We start from the raw sequence: 19,439 nt of genomic DNA on the forward strand, positions 1-19,439 counted from the left end.
TGAGTATTTGTCTCAGAGCTAGCGGGTGGGTAAATTGGGTCCTCTAGGCCTGAGTCATTGTAGCCTATGACTAGGCCTCCGTGTTCACTCCTTGCTCAATTCCACCTCATGTGACTCTGTTTCACTGTGGTTTAGGTGCTGCAGATGGATTCATCTGTGAGGGAGCAAAAGAAGACCCATGGATTGACTTAATGTTAGTGACAACATGGCAGACAATCAAAACAATGAAAAGTCTCAGATGCTGTGAACGAGAGCACGCTCCGTGGGGTGTTATTCTTTGAAATAACTTCCTTCTGTCTCAAGTGCCCATTTGACAAAGAAGCACTGTTGATTGGCAGAATAAGCAATACCGTGACAACACAGCGAAGGAATGGCAGACAACCTGATTTACAGCAGTGAATCAGTAGATAGCAACAACAAGTAGTTATAGGAGGGGGGGGGGTCACAAAGTTTTGTCACAAACACTGGTCATGCAAGCTTTGGGTTCTTCCACAATATGAGCATAAGAAGAACACAGGCTGAAAAGTCCACCTGTAAATGACGTGATAAATCAAAATATGTCAAAAGTTTCACATTTACCGGATCAAATCAAACATTACAGTCACACCCGTCAATGCCAAAACATTGGCAGGCTGAGTTAGCGTTAGCAGTGGTATGTCTCTGAATGTTTTTGCCAGTAAAGCTTCTCATGTGCATCCAGTGGGAAACAAAGTGGTGAACTTGTGAAGAAACAAGGTCAGGTTGAAAAGAGATCACCCGCCCCCATGATTTTAAGCTGCCAGTCATTTTTTTAGGCTGTGGGAACCTAAGGTTTAGAATCACAAAAAGATTTCTCGTTAAGAGGGTAATTAGTGAGCGGCGTTACAGCAAGTGTGTTAATCACTCTTTCTTGGAATTGTCAGAATTCTTAGAAACCTGTGGAGGTACTCATGGCCACGCTGGCTGTTTTATGCTCTTGGCAGCTTGATTGAAAAGAGAAGCCACCAATCAAGCAGCAGATCTCTCCTCCAATGGACGTCACCTCCACAGGGCAAGAATGCAGCTCTCACCTTCCTCCTCACCGATCTAGGACTACAGATGTTTTGCTTTAGTCCTAGGCTCTTCATAGTTCTTCATGATAAGAGCTGAGGATAGCGTGGGTGGGGAGCAGAACAGCATCGTTTGAAAGGCATCTCCCAGGAGACGTTCAACACATGCCCTGAGCTTTCAGCCAGAGGAATGAGCTGAAGGAATTGTGATATGCTCTCTGGGGGATGGAAAACTTTCACTGTTTTTTTTTTGCTGACTACAAATGCTGACTTCACAAACATAACGGAAACCAGGAATGTTCTGTTACATGTGGGAAGCTTTCAAAGACAGCACATTTCTAATAGAAATGTATAAATACACATTTAAAATATAAATCATGTATGCAAAGTCGGTAACCACACAATTTGTTCAGCAAATTATTTCTTTCAGCAGACATACATTAGGTGTCACTAAACTTCATGACAGTCTGACAGTAGAGTGCCCCTTTTTGAAACCACTTTGTTAAAATCAGCTAAGAATGGAATAATACACCATTTTATTTCACTTCCGTAACCCTAATGACTAATTACATAAATTGGAGCAGAGTAAGACTGAATCATTCCCTCCATTACTACCACACCCCTCCATAGGCCCAGGCCCAAGCCTTTGACCCATTATCATACACCCCCAGTAGGCTAAACGCACAACATTTAGTCCACTACCACACCCCTCCATATGGTAGGCCCAAGCCTAGGGTCTTGGTCCGCCTCCTCTCCCAACATCTGGCGATTGTTTGACAGGACCCAATGCGCGACGTCTCCCAGCGTCTCCAGTTGCTCCAACTGGGCCTGTGACTAACACCGCTCAGCTATATTTCACTAACAAATGAGAAGGGCTTCCAGATGACGGGCAGAGAAGAAAAAACAAGGAAGGAAATTAAAAACATGTGTGAAAGCCTGGACTGCATTTCATACGGAAAAGGATACTCCAAGAAAAGTCTGAACATTCCCCAGACCCCTTCCTCCATTTAACAGGGGATTGAACCTCTCATGAAAGCTCTCTCAGTATGAAAGGCTTGATGATCTTAACAGAAAGTGATAAAATATTGTTAAGCATTCGCATGATGACTGAAGGTACATAATTACACCTAAGGGGACTCCGGGATGCTGGCCATCTAGGCAGAGTTGCAAAGAAAAAGCCATATCTCAGACTGGCCAATGAAAAGAAAAGAACACATACACTGGACAGAGGAATTCTGCCTAGAAGGCCAGCATCCCAGAGTCACCTCTTCACTGCTGATGTTGAGACTGGTGCTTTGCTGGTACTATTCAATTAAGCTGCCAGTTGAGGACTTGTGAGACGTCTGTTTCTCAAACTAGACACTCAAATGTACTTGTCCTCTTGTTCAGATGTACACCGGGGCCTCCCAGTCCTCTTTCCATTCTGGTTAGAGCCAGTTTGGGCAGTTCTGTGAAGGGAGTAGTACACAGTGTTGTGCTTTTCTTTCAAAGACAAGGACAATTCTAAGTTACCCCAAAATGTTGAACGGTAGTGTATATGGGCATACAAATAGGGTTTTACTGTCATAACATTAAGAGGTAAATTAGGTTGTTAAAAAAAGCATGACATGGGTGACTAAAAAAAGCCAAACATTTGTCATTTGTTCATATGCAGGTTATTATCAACCTCAAAACTATGCAGGGAATTCTGGGTTAAACATAAGCATCAGTCAAAGCTATCTGGTTCTGAAGACATTAATCAACCTGTTTAAAACGGTGTACCAAATCAGTGTGACTGAAGGGGGATAAAGAGAAGGGCAGGGGGGGGGATTCTCTGGCAGTGAGGGAGTCAAACCTAAACCTCTCTCTCAGCTAGAGTTGGTATGCAGCCAGCCCAGAGGCGGCCATCTTGCAGCCTGCATTGCGTGCATTCCTATGACTTAAGGCAGCAGGGTGAGTCACTTTGTTCGGTGCAAATGTGGCCTCTGATTCACACCCAAGTGACTAAGCCCCCAAACGGGCCCCACTGAGAGACGAGGAGAGAGGAAAGGAAAGGAGAAGCCTCTATCTATCTCTCTTGCCAGCCAAAACCAAGGAGACCTGATAAGTGGACAAAATGCAAGGCATTTCTTTTCAAAGGAAATTCTCACTTGCCCAAAAAAATGGTTTTTGGTTGACCTCAAAGTATATCATGAGTCACTTCCCTAGTTGGCCCAAGTCTTCAGTATACAAATGTTTATAGTGACATGTCATTGCTAAGATTGTTTAGTATATCTTTTCTCTCAATAATTCCCAAATAATTTGTACCAGACCAGTATAAAACTGAGAAGATGTGTCAGAAATCATTTCTAACCTAAATTACCCTGCAAATTAGCCAACTCAGCACACATACCACTTTCAATGCATCATGATTTGAATTTTCAGACCTTTTCACTTTTCTTACAGCTCATTAAATGTACAAAATAGACAACGTGACATGTAACATCACGGCTCAACTCATCTAGCTAGGGATATTAGAGGCTCATCTGTTTTCTCTAAAACTGGCCAAACAGCAAGAAACATCCATACTCTTTCTCTTTCTCTCTCTCTCTCTCTCTCTCTCTCTCTCTCTCTCTCTCTCTCTCTCTCTCTTTCCCTCTCTCTCTCTTTCCCTCTCTCTCTCTCTCTCTCTCTCTCTCTCTCTCTCTCTCTCTCTCTCTCTCTCTCTCTCTCTCTCTCTCTCTCTCTCTCTCTCTCTCTCTCTCTCCTCTCTCTCTCTCTCTCTCTCTCTCTTTCCCTCTCTCTCTCTCTCTCTTTCCCTCTCTCTCTCTCTCTCTCTCTCTCTCTCTCTCTCTCTCTCTCTCTCTCTCTCTCTCTCTCTCTCTCTCTCTCTCTCTCTCTCTCTCTCTCTCCCTCTCCCTCTCTGCCAACTGTGTGACTTCCTGCCTGCTGCCAACAGAAACAGAAACAGGTTGCACCTGCTATGTGACGTCATAAAATATATTTCCTCCATCATATTCTTACATGGTCTCTCCTATCATTGTTATTCAGATGACATTCAACTACTTTTCTCCTTCCCTCCTTCTGACACCCAGGTTGCGACACGCATCTCTGCGTGCCTGGCAAATATCTCAGCTTGGATGTTGGCCCACCATCTCAAGCTCAACCTTGACAAGACAGAGCTGCTCTTCCTCCCGGGGTGCAAAGAACTTCCTCCCAGAGTGCAAAGAACCTTGGCAACACCCTGTCATTCTCTGCAAATATCAAAGCAGTGACTCGACCCTACCTCACACAGGAAGAGGTGCAGGTCCTAATCCAGGCACTTGTCATCTCCCATCTGGACTACTGCGACTCACTATTGGCTGGGCTCCCCACTTGTGCCTTCAAACCCATGCAATGTATCCAGAACGCTGCAGCCCGCCTGTTGTTCAACCTTCCCAAGTTCTCCCATGTCACCCCGCTTCTCCACACACTCCACTGGCTTCCAGCCGAAGCTCGCATCTACAACTTACCTTAACGCTATGCTCAAACCCTACACCCCAACCCAAGTACTCCGTTCTGTCACCTCTGGTCTCTTTGCCCACCTCAATGGTGGAACCAACTTCCCCCTGAAGCTAGGACAGTAGAGTTCCAGCCAATCTTCCCGAAAACATGAAACCCTAACTCTTCTTAGGGGATTTGTTTCCCCTTATCACCATAGACTTTGCTGATAGCTAATTTGAGGAAAAATGTACTTACTGTGACTGTGATATGGGGTTGTCCCATCTGGCCCAACTTTCCTGATGACAAGAGAGAGTTTGGGAGAATGGCTGCCCTGAGAGTTCTGCTTTACATACAGACATAATTTGAATGGTTTTAGAAGCTTTAGAGTGTTTTCTATTCAATAATAATTATTATATGCATATATTAGCAATTTTGGACAGATTTGTTTTCTGTTTACTATGGGCACGCAATTCCTCCAAAGGGGGCAGTATTCAGCCTAGCCCTAACAGGTTAAGATGAACTGTAAGTCGTTCTGGAGAAGAGTCGGTTAAATGATTCAAATGGAAAATGTAATAATGTTGGCATGTGGTGTTTGCTCAATGGACGACACACCTCAATATTCCTTCTAGATGTTTTCATGCTCCCGTTTTCAACCACGGATACAAGGACATAAAACCTCACACGCAGATTACATAATTACGCTACATTGAAAGTCAAGTAAGGTTTTGATCAAAAGATGAAATGCATTGCTCATCTAATTGAAATAATTACACCTTATGAAGTTGTCACTTCAAAAAAGAGATTCCTTTGTATGTCAGATGGTGTGAAGGGCGAGTTGAAAACGTCTGTGATCCACACATTTCAACCTGGGCATTTTTAAGCTCACTGTTGAAAGATATGACCTACATACCAAGACAAAGAAAGTTTTAGACTTTGTAACAATTCAGAAAAGATGCGTCGGTGGAAGATCATTTACACCACATCAAAGGGCCAAACAGACATTTTCCAGTACCCTATCTGAAAAAGTCAGATGTACCCACATTGAGAAGAACTGATGTGAACTGGGTTGTCAGAGCTACTCACTTCTAGTACTGTTGTTTGACATCCAAAACAACAGAGATTGGCCTGTTCAAACACATGGATTAACTGTGCAGATATCACCCATTAACACAACCGCAGCCTGCGTCACAGCATTTACTTACGATGCTCTTTGGCTTCTTGATTATTACCCTCCCTGACCCTGATAACTCCCCTTTTAAATCCTCACAAACTTTAAGAGCAGCTCAAAACTAAAGCCTCCGGAGCGGTCAGATGCATTTTTTCCATGCGTGCCATGGCGTTAACTTCTCTGATAACGTAGAACTGACTCAAGTGTAATACAACCTTATCCCAGATAGTGGTGGTTACATATGTCCCTTTTCCGGACTTCTCTATAGTGTTCTACTTGGATGGCTTGGCTTGGCTTGCCAAGGTTTGGACTCCGGCAGGCCTGAGTTTTGGTTCGGGTTCAGGAGATGTCACTCTCACAGAACTACGTACAACCCAAGCACAGCCAAAACAATCGGGCCGACTTGGGAGGTTTACCTTCTTAAGGAGGATTTCATCAGAAATAATCCCAGGATTTTGGGGCTCTCTCACGTGTCCCGGGACGTTTGATGTGTGGATTATTGCTCAGATTAACCCTCCCCCTTTAAAAAAAGAGGCATATTCAGTAAGGGGTTTGATGTAGTGCTGAAAACACACCGGTGCCCTGCTTTGATGTAGAAGCCCTTGCATCTGAACTCACAACAGGCCTGACATAAACCCAAGGCTATGACCTTTGAGGGTAGAGTGTATTTTACAGAGCAATATTTGCACTTCACAATCATGGATAAACTGTAGTGTCCACGGGCACCGGGAGTAGAAGTCACTGGTAGATGGATAAGAGGAGTGGACTGTATCCAAGTTTCGATGAAGGGAAATGTTTATGCATGGAATCGGATAGGTTTAGATTCTGAATTGATTGCTGCCCCTGAAAAATAAGCTGTTCTTAAATTAGGGAATTGCAAGAGAGGGACAATGTCAGCTGAATGTAAATGTCTCAGTTATAAAAGTAATTGTGTCAGATTTGAGTTTTTCTATCAGTACATACCAGAGGCGGTCAGTGCCGTTTAAAATGAAGGACAGTATTTTTTAAATGAGCATGGCCTTATTTCTATTACAGCAAATTGGATGACTGTCATTCATATTCCAATCACCGAGCTCAATGTAACATCAATAGGTTTAGTTTACTACATGACACTCAAATTTCACTATACCCATCATGAGGTTGCTATACTGGTCGAGAGAAAATGTTATCCAGACAGTAATTACATTCAATAACGCCTTGCACACTGTTGCCTGCATCTAGCTGATCTAGGGTGTAATCATTAGTCTAACAGTTGCAAACAAGAGTTTTTATTGGACAAATTCAGGTGTGCTTATCCCCATTTAATTCCGTCTTCTTCCGTTTAAGAAAAGTTTTTCAACGGAATTGGCGGAATGAATGTACCCCTGATCACCGCAATCACAGTTCACTTTCATAGCAGCCACATGCAAACAGCATGATCACTTGCTCGTTGTATGATTCCTTCTCGCATCTACACGCTTTCCAGTGGTGGAAAAAGTACTCAATTGTCATACTTGAGTAAAAGTAAAGATGGCTTAATAGAAAGTGAAAGTCACCCAGTAAAATATTACTTGAGTAAACGCCTTAAATGTACTTAAGTATCAAAAGTAAATGTAATTGCTAAAATATTCTTTAGTATCAAAGTATATAAATCCTTTCAAATTCCTTATATTAAGCAAAACGGAAGGCACCCTTTTATATTTGTAATTTGTATTTATGGATAGCCAGGGGCACACTCCACCAGATCTGAGGCAGTGGGGATGACCAGGAATGTCTTCTTGATAAGTGAATGAATTGGAGGATTTTACAGTCCTGCTAAACAATCGAAATGTAATGAGTACTTTTGAGTGTCAAGGAAAATGTATGGAGTAAAAGGTTTTTAAAAATCTGTATGAATATAGTGAAGTCAAACTAGTCAAACATAGAAATAGTAAACTACAGATACCCATGAAACTACTTAAGTAGTACTTTAAAGTATGTTTACTTAAGTACTTTACACCACTGGTGCTCTCCTCCTCTCCCCTTTTCCCTTTGCTTGTGGACTTCAGTGCACAATAGAAGCACTGTCTGTGACCAGGTGACAAAACATTTCCAAGCCAAACCTTCATACTAGAAATAGTAAACTACAGATACCCATAAAAACTAGTTAAGTAGTACTTTAAAGTATTTTTACTTAAGTACTTTACACCACTGCTGCTCTTCTCCTCTCCCCCTTTCCCTTCACTTGTGGACTTCAGTGCACAATACAAGCAATGTCTGTGACCAGGTGACAAAACCTTTCCAAGTCAAACCTTCATACCATAACCGTTAACCACTACACACAGCATACCTCAATGTCACCTAACGTCATAGTCAACATAGCTAGCTACTAGAACTAACAAGTTAATAAACCAGCTACAAGCAATGCAGTACAGTGAACAGCATGCAGTTTAGTAGTTACACCAGAGGACCCCAGTGGCTATCAACTAATATATAAAACCAAAAGCTTACCTTGAATTTGAAGATTTCCAGTGTTTGATAGTCATAGCCAGCTAGCTAGCTAACATAGCATCCTTCTCTGTTTGAGCCAGGTGTTTGAGTAGGCTAAACTAGCTAGCTGCATTCACTAGCTAGGTAAAACAAAAAAACAACAACAACAACAACAAAATATATATATGTATATATATATAAACACACAGTGCCTTCAGAAAGTACTTAGACCCCTTGACTTTTTCTAAATGTTGTTAGGTTACAGCCTTCTTCTAAATCTGATTAAAAAGATTTCTTTCCCTCATCAATCCACACACAATACCCCATAATGACAATTCAGAAACAGGTTTAGGAAATATGACATTCACATAAGTATTTAGACCCTTTACTAAGTACTTTGTTGAAGCACCTATGGAAGCAATTAAACATCTTCTTGGGTATGATTCTACAAGCTTGCCACACCTGTATTTGGGGAGTTTCTCCCATTCTTCTCTGCAGATCCTCTCAAGCTCTGTCAGGTTGGATGGGGAGCGTCACTGCAGAACTAGTTTCAGGTGTCTCCAGAGATGCTCCATTTGGGTTCACGTTCTAGCTCTGGCTGGGCCACTCAAGGACATTCAGAGACTTGTCCTGAAGCCACTCCTGCGTTGTCTTGGCTTTGTGCTTTGGGCCATTGTCCTGTTGGAATGTTGAACCTTCGCCACAGTCTGAGGTCCTGAGCGCTCTGGAACAGGTTTTCATCAAGGATCTCTCTATACTTTGCTCCGGTCATCTTTACCTCAATCCTGACTAGTCTCCAGGTCCCTGCCACTGAAAACATCCCCACAGCATGATGCTGCCTCCACCATGCTTCACCGTAGGGATGGTGCCAGGTTTCCTCCAGACGTGATGTATGGTATTCAGGCCAAAGAGTTCAATCTTGGTTTCATCAGATGAGAGAATCTTGTTTCTCATGGTCTGAGAGTCCATGGGTGCCTTTTGGCAAACTCCAAGCGGGCTGTCATGTGCCTCATACTGAGGAGTGGCTTCCGTCTGGCCACTCTACCATAAAGGCCTGATTGAAGTAGCGCTTCAGAGATGGTTGTCCTTCTGAAAGATTCTCCCATCTCCACAGAGGAATTATAGAGCTCTGTTAAGAGTGACCATCAGGTTCTTGGTCACCTCCCTGGCCCTTCTCCCCCGATTTCTCAGTTTGGCCAAGCGACCAGCTCTAGGAAGAGTCTTGGTGTTTCCAAACTTCTTCCATTTAAGAATGGAGGCCACTGTGTTCTTGGGGACCTTCAATGCTGCAGAAACTTTTGGTACCCTTCCCCTGATCTGTGCCTCGACACAATCCTGTCTCGGAGTTCTAAGGACAATTCCTTCGACCTCATGGCTTGTTTTTTTGCTCTGGCATGCACAGTCAACTTTGAGACCTTACATAGACGTGTGTGCCTAGCCAAATCATGTCCAATGGATTTAATTCAAGTTGTAGAAACATCAAGGATGATCAATGGAAATAGGATGCATCTGAGCTCAATTTCGAGTCTCATAGCAAGGGTTTTGATTACTTATAAGGTATTTCCGTTGTTTTTTGTTGTTTTTGCAAAATAATCTAAAAAAATAAAACGCTTTTTTGCTTTGTCAATATGGGGTATTGTGTGTAGATTGCTGAGTCTAAAAAACACTTTCTGAAGGCGCTGTATCTCTCTCTCTCTCTCTCTCTCTCTCTCTCTCTCTCTCTCTCTCTCTCTTTCTCACTCTCACTCTCTCTCGGGCTTCTTAATTTTTGAAGAAATACATTTCTTCAGAACTATTCAACAATTGTCTTTCTCTCACTTTGAGTCAACGACTCACCACATTTCATGCACCGCAGTGCTAGCTATCTGTAGCGTAAGCATTCAGTACTAGATTAATTATCTGATTCTTTGATTGGGTGGACAACATTTCAGTTCACACTGCAAGAGCTGTGATAGGTTGGAGGATGTCCTCCGGAAGTTGTCATAATTACTGTGTATGTCTATGGAAGAGGGTGAAAACCAATATACCCAGAGGAGGTCAGAAACTAACTGTCCTCCAGCAACACCATGGTGCTACCCCAGAGATTGCTGTTGAGACTACTGTAGACCAATTTTGCAAAACAGTTTGTTTTAATCAATTATTTGGTGATTTGCAAAGCATGAACATGACCTAAATGTTTTCACCCTCCTCACAAGCTTCCCTTTGAAAGTCTGAGGGACTGTGTGTGCGTGTGTGTCCATGGGTGCATGTGTGCACGTACATGTGCACTCATTTGCTGTTATTGCTTAGCCTTGCACTTCTTTCTGCTTTGAGTGTCAATAGTGCCATGGTGGCAAATACAGAGCATACGTGAGAGCACGGCAGAATGGAGAAGCCTCCTTCAGCAGACAGAGGAACTACACAGGCAGGAATAGGGGTAACACACATACGCTCCTTGGAGACATACAAAGCGGTGTGTGAGATATCAGAAAGGTGTTGCACGGTACCTTTGGCCTACTTTTATATTCATATGGAGATGTCACCAGACACATTGGCTAAAGATCTGATTGGTGACCTAAACTATTTGCGGATTGAAATGTGACTACAGAGAAATGTTCAGCAGACATGACCTTTCAGAAAAGTATGGGGAAGTTACAGTACATTCGGAAAGTATTCAGAACCCTTGACTTTTTCCACATTGTGTTATTTTACAGCCTTATTCTAAAATGGATCAAATAAAACTCAATTGACACACAATACCTCATGATGACACAGTGAAAACAGGTTTTTAGAATATGTATAGAAAATGTATAAAACATAAATAAAAATAAGTATCCTGACCATTTTCTAAGAGACTCGAAATTCAGCTCTTCGTTTCCATTGATCATCCTTGAGATGTTTCTTCAACTTGATTGAAGTCAACCTGTGGTAGATTCAGTTGTTTGGACATGATTTGGAAACGCACACACCTGTTTATTTGACAAGGTCCCTGTCACGAATTCCACCGAAGGTGGCTCCTCGCCCTGTTCGGGCGGCGCTCGGCGGTCGTCGTCGCCAGTCTACTAGCTGCCACCGATCCTTTTTCCTTTTCTTTTGGTTATGTCTGTTTTCTGTTTCACCTGGTTTCCTTTTGGTTAATTAGGGGGGGGGGGTATTTAATTCAACATTTCCTTTGGGGTTTTGTGCGGGATTGTTTTCTTTTGAACTGCCAGTGAGTTTGGGTTTCGTTTTTATTAGCTCATGTTTTACAGGTGTTTTTCCCTAGACTGTGTCTGAGTGGGGGTGTTCGTGACTATTGCTGTAGTCCGGTGTTCCTGTTGTTTTTTTGAGCTAGTTAAATGAAACGCCATTTTCTTTTGAAACTCTTTTCTCCTGTGCCTGACTCCACACCCACATCTCCTTGGGGACGTCTCACAGTTGACAGTGCATGTCAGAGCAAAAACCAACCCAGGAGGTTGAAGGAATTGTACGTAGAGTTTTGATACAGGATTGTGTGAAGGTACAGATCTGGGGAAGGGTACCAAAACGTTTCTGCAGCATTGAAGGTCCCCAAGAATACAGTGGCCTCCGTCATTCTTAAATGGAAAAAGTTTGGAACCACCAATACTCTTCCTATAGCTGGCCGCCCGGCCAAACTGGTGAATCGGGGGAGAAGGGCCTTGGTCAGAGAGGAGACCAAGATCTTCATGGACACTCTGACAGAGCTCCAGAGTTCTTCTGTGGAGATGGGAGAACCTTCCAGTAGGACAACAATCTCTGCAGCACTCCACCAATTAGACCTTTATGGTAGAGTGGCCAGACGGAAGCCACTCCTCAATAAAAGGCACATGATAGCCCGCTTGGAGTTTGCCAAAGGGCACCTAAGGGATTGTCTTGACTGATGAAACCAAGATTGATCACTTTGGCCTGAATGCCAAGCATCACATCTGGACGAAACCTGGCACCATCCCGATGGTAAAGCATGGTGGTGGCAGCATCATGCTGTGGGGATGTTTTTCAGAGGCAGGGACTGGGAGACTGATCTGGATCGAGGGAAAGATGAACAGAGCAAAGTACAGAGAGACCCTTGATGAAAACCTGCTCCAGAGCGCTCAGGACCTCAGACTGGGAAAAAGGTTCACCTTCCAACAGGATAGTTACCCTAAGTACACAGCGAAGACAACGCGGGATTGGCTTCTGGACAAGTCTCTGAATGTCATTGCTAGGCCCAGCCAGAACCCGAACTTGAACCCAATCGAACATCTCTGTAGAGACCTGAAAATATCTGTGCAGTGACGCGCCCCATCCAACCTGACAGAGCTTCAGAGGATCTACAGAGAAGAATGGGAGAAACTCTCCAAATACAGGTGTACCAAGCTTGTAGCGTCAAGAAGACTCAAGGCTGTAATCGCTGCCAAAGGTGCTTCAACAAAGTACGGAGTAAAGTGTCTGAATACTTTTGTAAATGTAATTTTTCAGTTTACTATTTATAATACATTTGCAAAAATGTCTAAAAACCTGTTTGCTTAGTCATTATGGGATACTGTGTGTAGATTGATGAGGGGAGAAAAAAAAACATTTAATCCACTTTAGAATAAGGCTGTAACGTAACAAAATGTGGAAAAATTCAAGGGGTCTGAATACTTTCCAAATGCACTGTATGGTATGGAACGTGTCCACACAATGTGTCCACACCACCATTTTTATGTACTACTGCTGTTCTGATTATTGTTGTTATGATCATTTATTATATTTCCACATTTCTCCAATTAGACATGGCTGACCAAGACCAGACGGAGAGCACACATTACACCTGTTTTAAGGTCTCTGCACCGGCTGACTGTGAGTTTTACAATTCATTTTAAGTTTATGCTATTGGTTCTTAAATCAATCCACGATTGTGCACCCCAATACATGTCAGACATGCTTTGAATTTATGTACCAAGTAGGTCTCTAAGGTCCTCTGGCACTGACCTTTTAACTATCTTTCCCTTCATCCCAAAGCCTTGGACCAAGAGATTATGCCCCCAGCATCTGGAATAGCCTGCCAAAGAACCTGAGGGGGGCCGAAACTGTGGACAAATATTTTTTTTAAGATACTAAAACATGTTTTTACTAAAAACATACTTTTCCTTTGGCTGCTGTTTGTCATTCTTTCGTTTTTTTTATCTTGTGTTTGTTGTGTCGTAAATATTTCAGCTTTTATTTTTGTGTTTTTTCCCCCTATAAGGCACATTGCATTGCATCCCATGTCTTAAATGTGCTGTATAAATAAATCTGGATTTGATTTGATTTGAATGGCCCGAGTCAGGCACTAGAGTGTCAGTTATTATTCAACATGACACCCAGAGGACGGCAGCACAAATCACTGAAACTCCCTCCTCATACGTCAAACTTTACGCTGCGAATTTTGCCAACCCTAGAGGGAAATACTTTTGCCAGTGGTCTAAGGCACTGCGTCTCAGTGCAAGAGGTGTCGCTACAGTCTCTGGTTTGAATCTAGGCCGTATCACATCTGGCCGTGATTGGGAGTCCCACAGGGCGGCGCAAAATTGGCTCAGCGTCGTCCAGGCTTGGCCGGGGTAGGCCGTCATTGTAAGTAATAATTTGTTCTTAATTAACTGACTTGCCTTGTTAAATTAAAAAAATTAAAAGTGAAAAATGAGAGGAGAGAGAGAGAGTCTGTTTTCAATGGAGTTGGGACCACGAGAGAGAGAGAGAGAGAGAAAGAGAGAGTCTGTTTTCAATGGAGTTGGGACCACGAGAGAGAGAGAGAGAGAGAGAGAGAGAGAGAGAGAGAGAGAGAGAGAGAGAGAGAGAGAGAGAGAGAAAGAGAGAGAGAGAGAGAGGGCAGAGAGGGGGGAGAGAGAGAGAGAAGTAGGGCCTGTTATCAGTGGAGTGGGGAATGTTGATAGGCGGTATGGTGCAGAGATAGCGCCTGCACATCAGCCCTGGCGTGACGCACGGCAGACTCCCACGCCCACTCCCTCCCTCCCTCCATCCCCCTCTCCTTCTAACCATTTCTTGCCCTTTAAAAAAAAAAACTTTCCTTCCCTTCCAGTCTGACAAAATGTTTCATTACCTCTTCCCTCTTTCATAAAACAATGCTAACCTCCCATAGCAATCAAAGGTTTTGGAACACACTCCATTCCCCTTATTATATTGCCGGTCTCATTTGAGTTCACATGCCTGTGTTTCCCTCTACAGGATTTACAGGCACTGATGGTGGTATGAAACATTTAGGGGAAGCTGCCTCCCTTGGTTTCCCAATCGCTCTCATGTGCTTTCTTTTATCTCCACTAGACCAGCGAAAGAAAAAAAGTCTGCTGTTGCGGAACCACTGTCAGAGAGCACAGGACATTTTGTTTCATTTTCCTACTTCTGCTTCCCGTCTCTCCCACCCCTCAACCTCCTGCTAGGCTACGCTGGCCCCACATCCTTGAGTGGGGGAAGAATGTTGAAATATGATAGGGAGCGAGGGAGAGGCAAATAGGGGGGATGGGGAAGAAGAACAAAAATGAGAAAGCATATTACATATTACAGAGGAACCAGGGAGAGACTTTCAGAAGGTTTGAAAAGAGAGAGCCAATGAGAGAGAGAGAGGGAGAGAGAGAGAGAGAGAGAGAGAGAGAGAGAGAGAGAGAGAGAGAGAGAGAGAGAGAGAGAGAGAGAGAGAGAGAGAGAGAGAGAGAGAGAGAGAGAGAGAGAGAGAGAGAGAGAGAATTAGAAAGAGGGAAAGTAATACAGAGACCTGGAGGGGTGTTGACATGCCGCTAAATTACAGAGGGGCGTTCAAATAAGCACGGCCCCATAGGGATTAGTATCTGCTATACAGTATGTGGTAATCCACAAAGTACTCAGAACTTCAAGCCTGTAAAATATCCACATGAAAACCAATCCAACACTGAAACTCCATTGATATTACTGAAACTGAACAATACTGGTCATGACGTTTGAAACCTCATCTTGAGGAAATGTATTATTTCCACAGGTGTGACCATGGATGACATAGAGGTCTTACTATTGCTATTGTTTGCATTGATTTTGTTCTTTGCCACTGACAACACATCGGTTTTACTGCATCCGTATAAAGAAGTCATCAGTAGTCAGACAGAAACAACTGAAGACTCCCTAACCTAATATGCCGTACAGTCCACCACAGTAAAGGACGAGAGGTTGTGTATGACCCCTCATTAGTGGCAAGCCAGACAGAGAGAGAAAATCACATGACAGTCACGTAACAGGTAGACAGTGTCAAAAAGGCCAGGGGTCGTTCCTGTCAACTGTGAGGTCCCGAAGCTGGTGGGAAAACACCTCAAAAAGGGTGTGAGGCTGAGTCATAGTTTTACTGAATAGTGGGTCCACAACCGCACGGTTATCATCTAGCGGTACGGCACCTGACCTTGAACACAGCTATGAGTGAAAATTCAGAAAAGGGAGTGTGTGCGCTTGGCCATAGCCTAAAGAGTTCTCACATATATTAGATTTGAAAGCCTATTGCATGTTATGAATAGATACATGTCAAAAATACCAAAACTTTGCAGAACATACGGTAACTATTTCACATGGATTTAAAAAAACTGTCTTCTGGCAGTGTCTGGCCCTTTTGTCACAAGGCATCCCCACCCTGGACACAGCTAAATGGTTCACTGGCAACACTGTTCCCTACTTTATACTGAGAGAGAGAGCATGAGAGAGAGAGAGCATGAGAGAGAGAGCATGAGAGCATGAGAGAGAGAGAGAGAGAGAGAGAGAGAGAGAGAGAGAGAGAGAGAGAGAGAGAGAGAGAGAGAGAGAGAGAGAGAGAGAGAGAGAGAGAGAGAGAGAGAGAGAGAGAGAGAGAGAGAGAGAGTGTCTGGCCCTTTTGTCACGAGAGAGAGAGAGAGAGAGAGAGAGAGAGAGAGAGAGAGAGAGAGAGAGAGAGTATGAGAGCTGTGCTTCTGCAGAGTGAGTAGTACTTCAGATCTAGCTCAGGACTGGCAGATTCTGCACTCAGCTTTGACTGCCATATCACGTGTGTCTGTGAGGGGTTGGTTCAATCATTCCCACGGCGGCTGGCCATTCGGACCTAGGATCAGCCATATTATTAACAAGAATAGGCTAGCACTGCGTTTAGCAAACCTACCCACCTCACAAGACAGTTTCCAGCCCCCCCCCCTCCCTACAAATGGTCAAATCTGGGATGTCACCATCCACCAATTGTGAATATTATCATAGAATGTCACTACATGGGATATCACACATGTAGTCAAAATGTTGTGTGATGATATCACACCTGTAAAGCAGTGATATGTGTATGGACTGTATTGAGAAGGAACATGCCGCACTGAGTTACAAGTAATGCATCTGTAAAAAATCTGTAATTCACATGCTGGATTCTTCCAAGACTATCAGGTTCTCCACGCAATCTTGAACCTTGTGTACATTCCCTGGGAGAAATATTCCACTGCATTCATTCCCCGACAGGCTACTGATCTTATCTCCAACCTCTGCTCAGTGTGAAAATAATGCATCATAAATTTCACCTAGATAAAGATGGACAATGAAGCCCAGCGTCACTGGTACTGCGGGGTGTTGTCACTGTGCGTTTGGCCACGATATTCAGTGACCGGTGCATGCAAACATTTAAGGAGTACGGTTTCATGCTTGGATTGACAAATAAGCGTCCACGTTTCAACTGGCACAAAGCAAGTGGGTTACGTGTCTCGGTTTTGATATTCATTGATAGCCCATTTTCTATTACAGGGAAACAGGGTACGGTAGCCTATGTATACTGGCATCCATTCAGGTTTTCCAGGTATGGTAGACAGTGCTGTGTTTAAGTGGGGTTGGGTAAATAGAGGGGAGTACAGTATCAACTCAACAGTAAGACTCAACTATAACTCAACTATAAGACCATGTTTGTTCTTCTGGGAATATTTCACACTGCCAAAATGTGTTTCGGAGGGAAGTGTAAAAACTACACCACCAGAGTGAAAACAAAGTGGCACAAATGCAATCTCTCTGAGGACCTCAACAGTAAACTACCGCCTTGACTTGCTGAGGTCATTCTAAAAAATCAGACATACAGTACCTGGAAAAGTATATGTACCAAAGGTTCAAAGGTGAGTTTGACAGAAAAATAATAATATTGGCTAAGGTAAAACATACAAAGGCAATAGAGGAAAATGTCTATCACACAAGCATTACAATCAATGCAGAGCAATATGTAGCTACTGTAAAGAACTTAGGCCTACTATACAGCACAAGTGCTCATATGCAGTACACCTATTTCACAAAGACGCACTGATTACAAACAATGGATAAGAACACAGAAACAACTCTTGAAGAAATAAGAGCCCCTGTATTTCTGTTTCAAATATTTTTTATTAAACACACACAAGAATGGTGTATAGGTATACAAGACAGGTATACAATTATTATCTAAACATAAAAGAGCAGGCAGGAACAACAAGACCCAGAGTTCTGGGTGCAAAACAAATAATACAAAACATGACATACAAAACAAGGACACTTATTCCCCCCACTAGGCCACTAGTAACTTGGCCACAACTAGGAACATTCAATGTCGTCTTGGTAAGCAACTCCAGTGTATATTTGTCCTTGTGTTTTAGGTTATTGTCCTGCTGAAAGGTGAATTTGTCTCCCAGTGTCTGTTGGAAAGGAGACTGAACCAGGTTTTCCTTGAGGATTTTGCCTGTGCTTAGCTCTATTCCGTTTATTTTTCATCCCCCCTCAAAAAAAAACTCCTTAGTAATTGCCGATGGCAAGCAGATGCTTGCTGTTTGGGGCGATAAAAATAAACGGAATACACCATGCACCATGCTTGAAAATATGAAGTGTGGTACTCAGTGATGTGTTATGTTGGATAGTGCCTTTTTATTGCAAATTCATGTTTTGGAATATTTGTAGTCTAAACACGCTTCCTTCTTTTTCTGTCATTTAGGTTAGTAATTTTGGAGTAACTAGAATGTTGTTGATCCATCATCAGTTTTCTCCTATCACAGCCATTAAAACTCTAACTGTTTTAAAGTCACCTTTGGCCGCATGGTTTCCTTCCTCTCCGGTTTTTGTGAAAATGTCCCTAATTCATACAACAGCCACCCCACCCCATGCACATATGTCAACGTGAGTGTTCATAAGGCGGTTCCTGCCTAAACATGCCTATTGGTATGCCTGTAAGTCTACAAACGGCACCTTTGCCAAGACAGGAAAGCTCGAATGGAAAGCTTGGCGTATTGCACATCGTTGCTCACCGTAGAATATCCCTTAGGGCTTAGCTAGTATGTATATTTGTGTGAGCACGTGTGTATGAGCAAGTACGCCGCGCCCCTCCACAACTCACTAGGAGCGACTTTCCATACTCTCAGGACCGGTGCCAGAAAAGGAACTTGGAGAAAATGCACACCAACTGCACAGCTTGAGAAACCAAACCGGTGGATTGGGAAACAAAATATAAATAAAAAGGAAAGGGAGAGAGCCAGGAGTGAAATATTTTCCTTTTCTCATTAAGCTTTTTTTTAAATAGAATTTCCAACCAAATTTGACAAGGTAGTGGAAGCCTGGGGTTATTTTTAACTGGACATGAGTAGGCATGCCTGCCCTGCCTGCTCCTGTGGCCTGCGACTGATGAAACCTGAGCTTTTCAGGGATCCTGGTGGACGAGTCCCACTGCTGTAATAGTGTATGTAGTGGGATAAATAGAGGCGTTAAAGCGTAGGACACAACCAGATAATGCAAAAACACTCCTTAGTGTGGATCCTTATGCAGCAAACGCGGTGCTGAAGTCATTATGTAAGCATTTTAGGGTGTGACAGGGTTCAAGTCAAATGAGCAGTTTCCTCGAACACTGAAATAGTGCCCCTTCTGCCATTAGGTAGTTTTGCAATCAATTGACTCAACTGACAGAGCTCAAAGCCCATCCAAGTGTAATCATTTCAAAGTAAATATATGACTCTCTGTCACATTGCCTTGTCAGACTTATGAACTGTGTGACGACAAACCCAAAGGACAAATAGAGATACCTCTAAGAACTGTAGATCAAATCAACATGGCCCAGTCGACACATGGCACACTGTCACTGGATCGATTTTGACTGGATAGATTTTTAAACCCTCTCCACTTCTTCAACTTGACACTATTTACATGAGCAAATATAGCACAACTAATGTACAAAATACTCTCTGAATATAGTCCACTAATCAAGACAAAGAGTTGGTTACTCGTCACTTTGAAATCTGGCCATTCTTGCACATGCTTTATTGTTGTTGGAAAGTGGATAGCTGCCGAGTTAATTAAGCCTTATGTCTTCAGTATTTAGCCACACAAATTCAGATGCCTTTCTCACGTGTGTGAAAATTGCTATGTCAGACAAAAGATAGACCCAAGGGTTTCAT

At 43.1% G+C, this 19,439-nt stretch overlaps 1 long non-coding RNA gene across 1 annotated transcript in view; it reads left to right on the plus strand.

The window, feature by feature from the left end:
* Positions 1-13,626, plus strand: part of LOC124006173 — a 30,257-nt gene extending 16,631 nt beyond the window's left edge. Inside the window, exons 2-3 of the long non-coding RNA XR_006833739.1 lie at positions 12,817-12,885; positions 13,048-13,626. This is a non-coding gene — a long non-coding RNA (uncharacterized LOC124006173). The remainder of the gene's footprint in view (positions 1-12,816; positions 12,886-13,047) is intronic.
* Positions 13,627-19,439: the final 5,813 nt, after the last annotated feature.

This window comes from Oncorhynchus gorbuscha, linkage group LG19, assembly GCF_021184085.1.
Source record: "Oncorhynchus gorbuscha isolate QuinsamMale2020 ecotype Even-year linkage group LG19, OgorEven_v1.0, whole genome shotgun sequence".
NCBI lineage: Eukaryota > Metazoa > Chordata > Actinopteri > Salmoniformes > Salmonidae > Oncorhynchus > Oncorhynchus gorbuscha.